Genomic DNA, 15,951 nt, shown 5'->3' on the forward strand with positions numbered 1-15,951 from the left:
GTGTGCCATGTGAGGCAATGAATATGCTCAAGCCTCTCGGAGGTTATGAAGTATGGCGCACAACACCACCTCAAGCAAACACCTTCCTCTATGTGAGTACTACCCAGGCAAACAGTAGTAGTGCACGCAGTATGGCGTGCGCAGTATGAAGTATGGCGCACAACACCACCTCAAGCAAACACCTTCCTCTATGTGAGTACTACCCAGGCAAACAGTAGTAGTGCACGCAGTGCTTAACCTCAAGTCATCAATCTCGTGTTGGACGAAACGGTGAAGAAATTAAGCGTTCGCCGTAATTGTCAAAGCAAAAAACACAGAAAGCTTCGCCTACATCGATTCCCACAGTGCGTGGGGTCTGCATATCTCTTTTTTAATTTCCTTCGGGGGGGGGGGGGGGGGGGATAAAAATCTACGCTTGGCTGCGTATTTTATTTACAGAATGCGTTGCAGAATGCGAAAGCACGTTGTGGTCCTACATACAAGTATTCAGCTCGCACACCTCGCTATATATGAATACGTTTTCTCGACTAATAGGGAAGCACGCTTCTAGTTCTCACTATGATGTTTTTTCCATCACCTCTATCCATTGTGGCTGACGCGTAAAGCAGTGAGTATAAAATACATCGGTATTACGCGTCCAGGCGCGTACTACAAGAAGGCTCTTAGGCGAAAATTGTTAATACAAGCGAATGCCCGCAATTCCCGAGGCTAGATATAATATTTGCGAAGGTGATCGGCCTCGCACCACACGAATTATTTCACCTCCGAGGTAAGCCCGCTGCAGTAATTCGTACCAGATCGCAGGAACACAGAGAACCTTATCGTTCGAGGCATTCGGAATTATGTGGTCAAAGAATTATGTGGCCAACCAAAGAACGACTATTTGATTACGTACCAGTGCCTCTGACGAGCACGAATAGTGCAGTCATTTTCCTGTTTAACTTGAACACGTGTGCGAATGGGAAACGAGACAGCGCATGCACCCCGCCAACTACACCGTGAAATGGTACAAGTGCGAGGAGGCCGGATATGCGTCACCATGTTGGAAGCCATAGAAGCCACGAGCTGCCACGCAACAACTCCCACGCTGGAGCGCTAGTGGCGCTGTCGACGATTCCGCGCATGGCGCGCTCCCATGCCTGCGTACGCTGGGAACGGTTCCCTCGCTTGACGCACTCTTTGGCACATACCCCAAGTTGTGAAGAGTTTCATTGCAAGACGGCACGTACCCTTTGCATTTGCGGCACAGCCTGCTAATGCGTCGGGTCACTGACCCTTGTGCCACGGGCTCAATCCCCCTGAGCATTAGAGGAATTTCAAGGATCTTATTTTCGTCATTGCAGAGTGGCACATTCCCGTTAGTACATACCTAGTTAGCCAAGTTGGCGACAAAGACATTCATTGAAGAATGATACCCAGTGACACAAGTTGGCATCAAAGAGGTCCACTGAAGACAAGCACAGACAGAGTGGCACATGCCCAATGCTCCAAGTCGACGTCAAAGAGTTTCATCGAACAGTGGTGCCTACCCAGTCCCGTATACAGTGACCTATGTTGTCGTGAAAGAGGTTCGTTGACGAGTGGCACGTATGTACACACTGCCACATACTCAATGGCCAAAGTTGGCCTTATGGTTGGTTTCAAACCCTGTTCCCTCAGCACAGCAGCGCGATGCGCTGCCCATTCGACCACGGCAGGCCGAATGACCCAAATAAGAGGGAAAACGGTTAGATACAAGCCTACACTGATACGAGTAATATCGTCCAAACCATGCCCTATCATCCGCAGTGGGCATGCGCCATCTTAGAAGGAAATCCAATCCAAGAGAAACGCTCAGTCGAAGCTCCCGCTGTGCGTCTCGTGGAGTTGCACTCTCGAAGAAGAATAAGAAGAAGAGAAGAAGAAGGTGCCGAAGGGGCGCGCATCCTTTCAAGGGCTCCGTGGATGACTACGTCTCCAGCTGGCAAAGCGATGTCCTCTTGGTATCAACAGCCGGGTTCCGTAGTGGGACTGAGCGACATGTTTGGCGGTGAGTTCGGGGTGGAGAGCGTGCTCTTCGCGTGCGCCGAGGTGAACCGGCTGTGGCAGTCGGCTGCCCTGGCTCTGCTGAGGAAGAAACTGATCTCCGTCTCCATCTGCTGTTCACCGGTGAGTCAGTGTTCTTGTGCTTGAGACCCCTAACTCATTATTCAGAGTTGCAACCATGGCCAGGCTGCTTCATATAAATTCCTGCCAAAAAAACTTCGCTCTATAATCTGTACAGCTTATCGATAATGGATAAGCTGTACAGATAAGATGACACTTCAGTGACGCTTATATAGTCTTTGTCAAACATTTCGAGGCTATAGTAGTTCTCGAAACTAGTTTGGTGCGGTGTCTTATCGCGGGGTCGCCGTAGAACGTGTGATGTTCAAAAGCTTATGTGAATGAGAAACGCGCTGGCCACTCTCATACTTTGTTCCTTAAGAGCGTCGAAAGGGATGCAAGAGCGGTATATAATGGTAATAAGCTTTGGACAGTCTTAGACCAGAAAAGACGTGCAGCCAAAAATTTGTTTTGTCTAAGCACTTGAAAGAAGATCGCTGAGGAACGTTGGTCTTAAGGATTCTTCAAGAAATGTACGCGCATGCGTACACTGATCCGTATCCCGTGTGCTCTACCCCACCGATGTGCGTCTTGACCGATCGTTTTCGGTGGAGAATAAGGCTTTGGTAGTAGTTTCGCATCCCATTGGCGTTCTTTACTTGCTTTTTTTTTTTACACTACCTGCCGCAATATTCGCGCTCTGCCTCTTCGCCGACATATATTCGGCTCGCACTTGGCTTCGTGCAAAAACAGCAGGGCACTTCTCCCCTGCAGACTTGGCAACCTCACCGGTGATGTTTGATCAATTGGCCGTTGGAGTGCAGGTTCTATAATGGCTAAAGGCAGCGCGCTGCCTTTGGGTTGAATTTTTTGTAGTAATCAACAATATTTTGCCAAGATGATCGGGACTACAGCGAGTCCGCGCACAGGCTCTTTTTCAGTCAAATTGCGCGAATATTTTGGACATGCGTGAAGGGAAAAAGAATGATTGAACGATCCGCGTTCATATACAGAGAATCTCACTGAATTGAATATCTATTATCCGTGATTTAATACATGGCGAAGCAATTTAGCATGTCAAAGAAGTGGTCTCAATTCTGTCCAGATGAGCGGGCGCACGAATAGAAACCTATGGAGGAGGACACAACGGCAAGTAACTCATAACGATGGCTACTATATTTTATTACTTTTGCCTTTTATACAGGTCTATAAGAAATAAAAAACACAAAGCAAGGGGTGACTGCCACCACGCTAGTGACTGAAACGTTAACGGCATGCACTTCTGTATGCAATACGGTCTCAATTGCACTGGCGCAGCCCAAAATTGACTAGTTCGTACAGAATACGCTGCTTTAGCGAAGCCTATATAACGTATTTGCACGTATGTCAGGTGTCCTTTTTTGTATCTCGAAGAGATGGTAAAAAATATTGTATGCTTGATATGCAGAGCTATTAAGCCGGTTAGGTGGATTACCCGACAAGACAGACATCACCTGGCCCCAATATCATGAAAAGACAGAGAGTGCCGCCACGAAAATCGCAGTTTTCTCACCTGGAACCATTACAAATATTCACAAAGTATTTTTCTGTAACTGTTCCCTTTAACGCACGTGTTGAGATTGCGAAATTGAAGCCTTGATCAGTGAGCGCCCTTCTTTGCCTATCAAAGGTATAACTGCGTGACTTCCTTGAACGAGAACAAAAAAAAAAAAAAAAGATGTGAGCAGAGACAAGGACAAGTGCTGCATTCTGAGTCCTACAAGTGTTGCCTGCGCCGGCGTTTCTGTTTCCCTTTTATCCAACCGCCGCAACGCGAAAAGTCAACCTGCGCACCGATAGCTTCCTCGACCAGAGATGTTGTCACGAAAGCTTGCGGAAAACTGTTGCCTTTACGACGAAAACTGTTGCCATCAAGACTGTGGCCTTTATCACTTTGCACTGACTGTGAGGTGTCACTCGTTGCTGCAGGTTCCGCCATTTCTGCGAGAGGGTATTCGCTCGCGCAGGAATCGGAGCAGCCGAGCCCGGAGCCAGTGCTGGACAGGCCTCACGCATGCCCGGAGATCCTGCGCTCGAAGTTCACTCGCAACCGCAACATTGCGCGCCTGGTCGGCATGCCTCCATCTCTTGTGTTCCTGTCCTATCACGCCTACCTGGACGAGGACGGGAGGGGTAAGCTCGGGCTGTGTACAGGCCAGCAGGCTTAGGCGAAAAGGCACAAGAAAGTAACCCAGCATCTCGTTGATCACCGACTGAATAGACATTAAAAACCAACACTACATCATTTTACAAACTTGTAAAGAATTCTTTACAAATCTCGATTGGCTAAAAATGGTTCTTGGCTAAAAAAAAAAAAGAATTCTTGGACCCTGCCCAGACCGGTTTCCGACAGGGCAGGTGGCACAACTATCACGAAACTTTGTCCAAATGTATTTAAACCAAGCGGCAGAGAGGGAGAAAAAAAAAAGGGAGGGGGGCACGAACGATCATGGGATGATTGTCTAAAGTCAAGCTATAGCTTCCTGGAGTAAACGTGTCGATATGTCCGTAGGTATCGCGAAATTCTATTTTGTTTTGTGCATGGTGTCATTTCTGTTTGCTCTGCATCTTGCGATGTAGTAATTACACTCTGTGACTTAACTGTTATTCTCCGTTGTGCATGCGCGCGCGTTGAGCGTGTGCTGTCTCCAATCCTCTGTGACGTGAAATTTTGACCATGTACGGAGCTTGGGCTTCTAGAAGCCAGCGGCTACGTTTCGCGTGGTATGGGCGCGAAATTTTGGCCAACTGTAGCGAACATTCTTACGCAAGAGGATATTTTGTTTTGATTCGTTTGTATTGTAGAGTGTAGGAGGTAATCCTTGCTTTTCTCAGTCATTTTGCAAAAAGTGCTGTTTATATTGGCCCCACATACTCTGCGGAAATTGACGGACGCGACAGCTCCTTGGGAACGTGAGTGCTCATTAAGAAACCTGGTGCCGTGTGTGACCACGTGGCATGGTTCCTAGAAATGCTGAATTCGGATTCCGGAATGAATTGAGACTTAGGAGAGTTGCATTGAAAACGACAGCCACACGGAAAGGCTGCACAACGAGTGCTGTGGTATGAACACAGCGCTATTTGCGTCCTTCTCGTGTATCCGTAGTTTTCTGTGAAGAATTAAAGTATGAGTCCCTTTCAACTATAGTTTCACTTTCTGCCCTATGGGAAGCAGTCACACAACTATCACGTGCGCGAAGTATTTCGTCCACTATCGCAACGCATCGTTTAAATCTTCAGTGCTTTGCTTGTTTGAACCGCGAAAGATAATCCTCCCGACGATGTTCAATAGCTCCTTGCCGGTGTGATTTTCCTCTTTGGCCACAAGGTCACAGAAATGTTACTCTGTTTGTCTATTCAGGTCATCGTATTTGCCCGTTTACTCGAAGGAGATTACACAGCGCCAAAGACGGAGTGGGACCATAGGGTGAGACAATAGGCAGAGTCTATCGTCTCCCCTTTCTTCCCGTCTGTTGCGCTGTTTGCCCTCGTTGGACATGCAGGAGTCAGCCCAGTTCAGCACACTACCGCCCGTTTACTTTCGCATGCTGTTGCATATATGCTAAACCCTACGATGTAAGCATCTAGCGTCTTCCTATTTGACCCTTAGCCGGAACGTGGTTAGTCGGAAACTATGGTAACGGGCAATAGTGTACATATTTTTTAAAACTCTTTGGTCAGGTCTCGCAGTGCAAAGTTCTCTTAGCTTCAGCGTGAGTGTCTCATTAATTTCTTGTAAATGGACAGCGCCGGAAAATCATGCGCGGCTGTTTATCAGTTTTCAGTTTCAGTTTGTTTGTTTATTCAGACACACATTGCCTGGGTTGAAAGGACTAAAGGCAGATGAACTCTGCCTGACAAAGGGCCCTCCACCCATACATTTGCTCAGAAGCAGTGAGAATAAAAAAAGAAAAACAATGGCTTTGTACATTAAAGCGTCACAAAAAGATTTTCATGAACAGAAGTAACATCGCGATCAGGCATCTTAAATTGAGTAACGGAATCACACAATAATGCATCAGCAATAAACCATAACAAGAACAAACGCGTACATAAATGGCAACATATTAAAAAGTACAAAGTTTGTGCAAGCGTTATACAAAATGTAACGTAACCATTCCTAGTAATGTATAACTGTTAGAAAATGCAGCAGAACACAGAGGTTATAGAAGAATAAAAAGGTTTTTTTTTTTAAACTCAAGAACTTATTTAGGACAGAGTACCAGATAGTAAGTACATTGTAACATTTTTCTTGAAACTGTGGATAGAAGTACATCTTTCAATAAGTTCGTGGATATAACTGTTGTTGCGGAGAAGGTTAGGTATAAGGTAGATCAATGTTTGTTTACCGTAAATGGTTCTGAATACCGGTATTCTAAATCGCTCGTGTCGGAGATCATAGGGAACATTAGTAGGGTAGCACTGAGCCATATAACTACTCAATTCGTTTCCAATTTCCTTGCGAATATACAAGGCGAGCTTCAGATTAAACAGTTGGTTAACTGTAAGCAATTTAAGCTTGTTAAAAAATGGCGCAGTGTGTTCAGTTGGTTCCAGATTTTCTATGCAGCGAACAGCTCTCTTCTGTAGAATTTTTAACCTTTCAAGGTTCGTTCCTGAAGTCGTACCCCATATTAAGAGACAGTAAGTGAGATGAGAATGAACTAGTGCATAATATAACTGGAGCTTTAGCCAGTTTGGTACCAGAGACCTAAGTTTATATAAGACAGAAATTGATCTAGACATACTGGCATGTACTTTGTGGATTTGCGGTGTCCAACTGAGGTTTTCATGAAAAAGTACACCAAAGAATTTAAACAACGGGACACGCTCGATGTCGTTATTTTTAAATCTAACAGAAATGGTGTAATCTTCGCATTTATTTCTGCCTTTGAATAAAATATATTTAGTTTTACTAACATTTAATTCTAGCTGGTTACACTCAAGCCAGTATGAAAGCGATATCAACCACTCGTTCGCCGCGATTTCTAAATCTCTTAAACGGCTGCCAGAGAAAAACAAGCTGGTATCATCCGCATACAGAACTATAGAGGAAGTTTGTGGTACCGGCACGATATCATTTATGTAGATAATAAAAAATAGTGGACCGAGTATAGAACCTTGTGGTACACCGAATTTGAAAGGCTGCAGCTGAGATTTATACCCGTGAAGAAACGCATACTGTAGCCTGTCTGTTAAGTAACTGCGTAATAATTGTAGAGCTACCCCTCGAATGCCGTAATGGGGTAATTTTTCAAACAGTATATTATGCTTGACCAAGTCAAATGCTTTTCGGAAGTCTAAAAAAATTCCTAGGGTGAACACCTTGCTATCAATATTCTTCGCTAATTTTTCTTTGATATTAAGTAAAGCTGTTTCAGTAGATTTTTTTTCGCGAAAGCCGAATTGTTCCTTGATAAGCAATTCATGTTCATCTAGAAACTTGGTTAGTCTTGTTTTTATTATGTGCTCTAAAACCTTTGAGAATAAAGGTAACACCGAAATCGGTCGATAATTGTTAAGATTATTGAAAGGACCGCCTTTGTGCAAGACCGCAACCCTAGCTATTTTCATATTTACTGGAAAAATGCCTGTTGATAATGCTCTGTTGCAAATATGTTGCAAAGGTGCTGATAAAAGGTTAGCAACGAAAATAATTGGAGTAGCTTTGATGTCATCATTACCGGCAGCAGTATTTTTATTTAGCTTCTTAAGAAAAGAGTTTATCTCTAATTCACTACAAGGAGACATAAATATAGAATTCGTAATGGAAGAGGATATATATTTCTGTGCAGCTAGCTGAGTGCTGGAAGATGAATATCCGCCTGAAGATAAAAAGTTGGAATTGAATTTATCTGACAAAGTCTCTTTACTGTATTCGACACCATCAGTAATTAGTGTACCAGGGATGCTGTTCTGTTGTTGACCAATAAGCAATCGTAATGTGTTCCAAATTTTTTTGGGGTCATGAGAAACAGCAATAAACCTATTCTTGTAATATTCACATCGAGCTTTCTTGAGATCAGAACACTGAATGAGCACTGAATGACACATAGGACAAGACTCGATGTAGTTTTCGGCTTCTAGTGCGCCGAACGTCAAAAACAGAAGTAAAATATCGGAGAACTGTGATGGTTACGCAGTGTTCATTTTTTTTGCACAACTCCACAGAAATGTCCTAATTTTATGTAGTATTTGCACCATGCCGTCGTGAGCATTCATTATTAGATTCGCCAATAATAAAATTAAGAAATATAAGAGTTGCTATTCTTATAAAACTCTTATAGAAAAAGAAAAAAAAGACGTGTGACGCCGCAACTATATCCTGCCGTCGGCGCGCAGATGTTAAACTGAAATACGCGATTACAGATATAGCATTGTACATCCAGGATGGTAATTATAGAAATTGGGCCAATTGTCATTAACACAGCGCAGTGTATTTTCGTAACAAGTACGCAAACGCCGACTGAAACAAGCGCATATCTCGGCATCGACTGCGTACTCCAGAAGTTCCTGTATGAGCCATTGAATATTATAAAGTGTAGTGTTTGGAGGATTCCGAACCACTATTTTCGCTGCTGTAGTGATCAGTAATTGTCGACGACAAGGAACAACGTTCCTGGACAAAAATACGACATAACGCCTCCAAACCGCGAGAAAGGACAGCTCGCTGCAAGCTGTGCAAGCGTTACCCAGCCGAATATGGAGGAAGGAAAAAGATGGAGAGAGCGTTATGTCGCGCAGCCAGCCTTGGCAAGCGAACGCTGCGTGGCGCCAGTCCCTTTGCTCAGTCTATTGCTTTGTGTCGGCCCAACACGCGACCTCTTGCGTCGAGACCACGGAACAAGAATCGAGATTTGTGGAGGCGTTTGGTGCCCGATAGTTGGTTCTTTATTCTACGAGTGGTTTTTAACCGATGCGCGTTCTGCCGTTAGCTGCTCGGCTGCTGAACCTGTATCTCTGGTCTTAGTTTGCCTGTATCTCATGGTCACGCGTTGGGACGACACTTTTGGCTTCAGTCGCGTTTCGCTATGCTCCCTCCTATATTTTTCTGACCACCAAGCAGGCGAAGCAGCATCATGTGATCCAAGAATCGACACAAAAACGAAAGCAGCACCAGCGCTTCCAGTGGTGGCACTCGCGCTCCCTACAACGTGCATGCCTCGTCACATAGACAGAGCATGACTTCAGCTCTTGCAGCTAGTGTGCCGAAACTCAACGAAAACACACAAAAAAAATACTATATTTTTGACCAGAACGTAAACGTAACCGAAATGTTATTTATTATTTGTTGTTTCGGAGTGAAACCGAAATATTTCTTATCCTTTTTCGGTTCAGTGGTAAAGTCGGCAATCCTAAACAACCGACGTCAGACAACGTCAGCATTAGCGCGTATCTCAGAAAGGGATAGTGCGAGCAATAGCCGGCCGTGTGCTCCACTAATCCAAGCCGGCCGCTCAGTGAATTAGCAGATGGGCCGCGTAGCAAAACTTGCCGGACTTGCGCGCTGAAGAGCTTATCGTTTTGTTTTCTGCGGGTATAACGCTTTGTTACGGAAATTTTATCGTTCCTTTATGTTGGTTTAACTTCGTTTTATCCGAACAGCGGCCTCGAATTTCGGCGAGTACAGTCAATGACATGCGGCTTCTGATGACGTGCGGCCTTGAGTCAAGCACTGAGCATGATCTCAGAATTCATAATTCACTTCTTGAGAAAAAGAAATATTATGTTTTAATTATGACATTGCTTCAAAAATTATGCATGGGAACCAATACCTGGCGTTAACTTTTACTGGTCATCTTGTTTTTTATCGTTCCTGATTAGACACGGAACGGATATTTTTTGTGGGACTAAACTAAAAGCAGAACGAAAAACATTTCGTTCCGACACCCTGCTTGCACCAACCAATCTGGGCGCTCCCATGCACTTGGCCATCCAACGCGTCTTTCGTACTCCGTCTCCTCTCCGCTCGAAACCCAGGACAGACACGTCCTGCGTGCGAAGTTGGTGGGAAAGTAGTCAAAGCTATCAAAGCTAATTTTGAAGGGAGAATGCTTTGTGGGCGGCATGCTGAAGAGCATCGGTGGGTTCTCGTGCTGCAGGTGACTTGGGTGGCCATCTTCGGCGCGATACAGAGCAGCGGGCTCGACCCGTTCATGCGCAGCCTAGGCGAGAGCTTCGGCCCCACGTCCAACACCATCGCGGTGGCATTCCCGCGCAACCAGGACGAGGCGCGACTCGAGCTCGAGGCCTTCGAGCGCAGCTTTCCGAGAGTGCCGGCCCTCGCCAATCAAGCCACGGAATTCAACGTGCAAGAACATTTCGCGCCCATTGGGCGCCTGAAGCTCATACTGCTACTTATCAAGCTGCTCGATTGAAGAGGTATGCGCAGGCCATCGTTCCATGTCCTCCGTAGTGCAGTGTTTCCCAAACGGGAAGTGAGGCTTGGAAGCTACACTGTGGGGCGGAGGACTCAGTGTCGCAATGACAATGGGGGGCTTGCCCGACGCCAAGAATTAGCGCTCAGAGCGGTAGTGCGAACATTCGATGCTGATAGTTGTACGGGACGATCAGTTTTAAATTTTACTTCATCTTTTAAATATCGCCTGTTGCAGATCAGATAATTCTAGTTCTTGAGCTGGATTATTCAGGGAGGAGGATATCAATTGCATGAGAAATCGGAACACATATTTAACCAATTAACAAAATTCCAGAAATTGACTTCTTGTTTCTAACTTTACGGCACATATTGCAATTTACGAATTGTAGCCGGTGAGTTCGCAAGGCGTATCCAATAGAAATGAATTTCCACAAATTCACCAAACAATTTCCACAAATTCAATCAAACTCACCGTAAATAATTCAGAAGTGTTCCACTTAATTGTTTTTAACAAAACGCTCTTTTATGCATTGAAGCGTAAAAGTAACTGGAACACCCATGTATTTCATCGCACTCTTGCGAAATGATCTCTCGAAATTGTAAATTAATTATCCTTAATTAGCGGAATATGTGTTTCGATTTCTCGTGCCACTAATGTCCGCCTCTTCAAATAAGCCAGCTCAATGACAAGCCAGCTCAATGACAAAGGCGATCTTTAAAAATTCTGTAAGGATTAAAAAGGAATCGCACCGTATGCAATGAGTGCCTAACGTCCAGGTCTCAGCAGGGCATAGTGGGCGCGAACTTAGATTCGAGGCGCCCGAACTACGCTCTTGTTTCGACAAACTGTGCTCTAGCAAATAGGCAACTAGGAACAGTTCCTCCTGTAGGTATGCTCTGTGTTTAATATCTAACTTATGTAGTGAATTTGATGAGGGCTTGTGTGTCGTTGCTTAAGTTTGAAAGGGATCACCCTGTGATAAACAAGAGCTGTGAGAAAGGAAAGGGGAGTCGCTGCATCGCAGGTCATGTACTGGGCTTTTTTAGACTGCACTAAAGTTATGTAGATTTATGTAGACTTGTGGCAGAAAGCACAATTCTAACCATTGAGCTAAAATACTGCTGAGGCGACCACTGCTTCTACGAGGAATAAAAATGCTTAATTGAATAAGTAGTGTAAATATACTAATTAACGTTTTAATTAATTGCTTTACGGCACTAATTCCAATCTATGTATTGTAGCGTATAAGCTTGCAATGCATAGCCACTTGAAACGTATTCGGGCGATGGTATCGTTTTCGACATATGCGCCGTCAAAGTTGCGTTAAATATGCATTGTTGTTGCTCTTTCTAAAGAAAACGCTATTTATGCACTGAAGCACAAAGGTAACTGGAACGCAACTGCATTTCATGGGACACATTGAAAATTAATATCTTGAAACTGTTGGAGTTCTTAGAATTCGTTTTACTCTCCGGCTACATATCGTAAATTAAGGTGATAAGGTAATAAATAAAAGGTAATTAGTTCATCTATACTAATTGCTAAATAAGCATTTTGATCTCTCTTGGAGCAAATGGCCCATCATCGAGTAAGTTAGCTCAAGGGTTAAAATTGTGCTATCCGCCACAGGTAACTCTCACAAATTCGAGTGCAGCTCAAAAAAAAAAAAAAAACTAAAAGAAAAAACGAATTCAACAATAAACGAAATCAGAATAGCGGGGTTTCCCGGTTGTAAAGTTTGACAATCACTGCCTTGAAACACGCTTTCGTGAAATCACTGAGAATCAGCCAAGGAAAAAATACCGCCTTTTTTTTCTTCTTCAGTTTGTTTAACTATAACCAATAGCATACTTTAAACGAACTTTTCATTTTAATGGTCGCAGTTTAATGTAAACACGCAGGGCCTTATCTTCAGTTTATACAAATATTTCCGTTCGAAACACATTTACCTTCTGTGGAACAGCTGATGATCCTGCGCAAAATTTAATCGTCCACTCCATCAAGCAGCGAGCTACAAGAAAGAAAAGAAAGCCGCAACTAGACTAGCCGTTGAGCCACATAATGTATAGAATTGGCTGCATCAGTGAGAAAAAGGGTAAAGCAATACTATTTAATTTTAATGGCCTGAAGCCGGAAATCGATACAAGATCAGACGGGGCAAAGCAACTCGCTAGTTATGTGTACATCGTGCTTTTTTTTCGTGTGAATTTCATTTCACTTCATTCTGGGGTTTTACGCGCGGAAACCACGATGCGATTATGAGGCACGCCGTAGTGAGGGACTCCGGATTAAGTGGCAAGGAAACATTGGCCATAAAAAAGGCTCCCTTTGTTTTATCTGCAAAATAACTGGGCAAGTTGGTTGATCTTCGCACTAAAAGCCGCGCAAGAAGAACGGCAACACAATGCAGAGAAATACTCACGACAGGCGCTGAACTAATTTGTTTAGTCGGTTTGTCTTTTTTTTTAGTGAATTTCCACTGTACATTGCATGTTCGTAGTATAACTAGTCTGTCAACTTTTATCTTGGAACACTAAAAAATGCTAAAAGATGCCTTTATTCCCGCACACTTGCTGTTATATTATCTTTATTATTTTATCATGTCTGAGGATGAGCACACTGTACATTAACAGACAGAACGAAACAGGGAAGCGATTGGTTGAATAGTGCTCTTGCATGGTCAGTGTTTTCATGTAAAATTTAGATAAACCTTCTAATATTCTTTCCAGCATTTCTCTGTTGCCCCCTCTCCCCCAAAATAAGGAAAACGGGAGAGTTTGCAAAAGGAATACATCGCATGGAAAGAATGGGACAACTGGCAATGATTTTAAAGAGACTAGTCAAACTTGGAACTTCAGTAAGCGGGAAGCGCTTCAGTTAATAGGATAGCTTTGCATTAAAGCATTATAAGCATATAAGTTCAATGCTCGTGCGCAGTTGCGCTTTGTCTCGTGAAAATGTGCAGTCACCACCAAAGTCTGGAGACCACAAGTACCACAAAAAAAAAATTTTCTTCCCAACCTAGGCAAGCAGCTTGAATGGTAATGAATTGTGAATATTCCACATTGCATAGAAGCAATCTAAACTTTTGGTAAGCTGATGCCTTGGTCTCTAGACATTTTCTCGACTTTACGACACAGTAGTAATGTATGGTTTCAAAGCATAATAATTTCTGGAGTAATTTTATATGTTTCTGCGAATATTATGGTATATGCTGGTAAATAAGTCAAAGCAAACTTCTTTTCGTACATATTCAGTATTGATGAATGTGTGTCTTGTAACCGTTATTTGTTTATATTTAAACGGGGAACGGCTGTTTATGGTGGTTCGCCACACTTTGTTAAACATAGTGTTCTTTTCCCCATAATTCGGTCAGATTACGTATTCTGGAACTTGCATTATTTTAGCTTTATATATCGATATTTTTGATCACGAAAGCTATGGACATTAAAAATTCAAATTTAATCAATGAATACGAAAGTTATTGGTTTGTAGAATGCCTTAAATATAACGAATAAATTTCATCTCTAGTAGGCTAATGCTTCCAGGACTCAGCTGCATAGGACGCCGTTGTGCACACTATTAGTAGTTCATGTGGGTAAAAATAGGGCGATAAAATAAAATTTGTTTGCACACTATTAGTAGTTCATGTGCGAAAAGATAGGGTGATAAATAAATTTGTGCACACTATTAGTAGTTCATGTGCGAAAAAATAGGGTGATAAATAAATTTGTTTCGGCAGGGGTGCGGCCCGCGACCCCGGCCGACCACTAAACCAAGAGTGGGTTGGGAGGGGTTCCTCAGGACTCAATAAAGTTATTTCCTCCTCCTCCTTCCTTTGAAAGTATCCAATGTTTGCGTTTATGTCTTTTCTCCTTTCTTCAAGGTTCGAGCGAAGGACTTGAGCTTGGCGGCGAGGCACACCGTGAGACGACGGCAGTGCCACGTATAAAAGTTTGTCTCGCGAAACAATGAAAAATGACAAGCGCGAACAAGAAGTCTGTGATCTATATTCAGGATACCGTACTTTAGTATTTTCTAATTATTCTTTTTTTTATGTTAGAGCTACTGCATAGTCTCGATGCACATATACAAGATTCAAGCACAGCACGTATGCAGCGCGTGGAAAGAATTCAGCGCTACAGGTATAGATAATCCCGAGACGCGAAGACAACAGCTGAGCCCTTTTATTTGCGTAAGTACAGAGGCAAACGTATGAAACGTGCTGGCGGGCTATTTTATAAGCTTGAACTGCGTAATAATCTGCGATTTGTTGCCGTGGTGATCCGGCATCCTTGATTAACATGTCATCTCGCATTATTCGAAAGATACTTGGCACTTTTAGTTCTTGACGGCACAACCGTCCAGATGAATTCAGCTTCAGCTCTCTCGGGAAGTTGACGGCAAGTATGATATTAAAACACTTTCAGAGAGTTCCGCCAGCATGCACCGTCGTGTTTGTCTTTCTACGAGGGACACCATGCTTGATGATTTTATTAGCAAGCGAATGATTACAGTGATTTATACTGCGAATAACACTACGAACGTTATTCCACTTAGTTGTCTAATACTTCGCTATCGCCATAACGCTTCGCCGTTCGGTTGAAACTGCGCCTTTTTCTAGCATTTCCTGTGGGGTGGCTAAAGCATATACGCTTACATGGGTGTTCTTTATTTACAGAATACATTAGCTGTTGGAACCCACGTTGTGCTCGTATTTAAAAGTATTCCCCTCACACTCATCCCTCAAGGTGAATACATTTTCACCCACCTAGGGCCACAGGGATCTGATTGTCTACAATGCTGTTTATTCCATCACCTCCACCAATGGCAACGGCCAGGTAAAGGAGCGGGTATAAAATATATCGGTATTACGTGTCTGGGCGCCTATCACTCGAAAGATCTTAGACCAAAATGATTTGTACAAGCTAATGCCCGTCCGTCTCGAGGATGTATTTAATTGCCGAAGGCGATCGGCCTCGCACCATACGAATTATTTCAGTTCCGCGGTGAGCCGACTGTAGCAATTCATAGAAGATCGCAAGAGGATAAAGAAACTTGTCCGCCTGCAGGACTTTGGCACAAGGGAGGGTGACAACCTACACACACCGCATCCTTACATCATTACACCCCACAGCGTTACACAGGGTGCGTATCGTCTGGACACCTGGACACGCCTCTCCATGGCAATGAACGCGCTAATGCGGTAGCCCGAGAGCTCGCTAACCGGGCGCCATTGGAAGAGCTTCCAACCCAGACGACGCACCGACAGAACCACTGAACTACACTGAAACTCTACAATATTACAGAGATAACAGGAGACACTTCCCTCCCCCACATAATTCCCTTAATCGAGAAGATGCCGTCGCGTGGCGACAGCTTCAAACTAATTCATTTCCCTGCCTCTTTTATCTTCACCTCTTCCTCCCCACACAACATCCCTCAT

This window comes from Dermacentor andersoni, chromosome 5 (genome assembly GCF_023375885.2).
Source record: "Dermacentor andersoni chromosome 5, qqDerAnde1_hic_scaffold, whole genome shotgun sequence".
Taxonomy (NCBI): Eukaryota; Metazoa; Arthropoda; class Arachnida; order Ixodida; family Ixodidae; genus Dermacentor; species Dermacentor andersoni.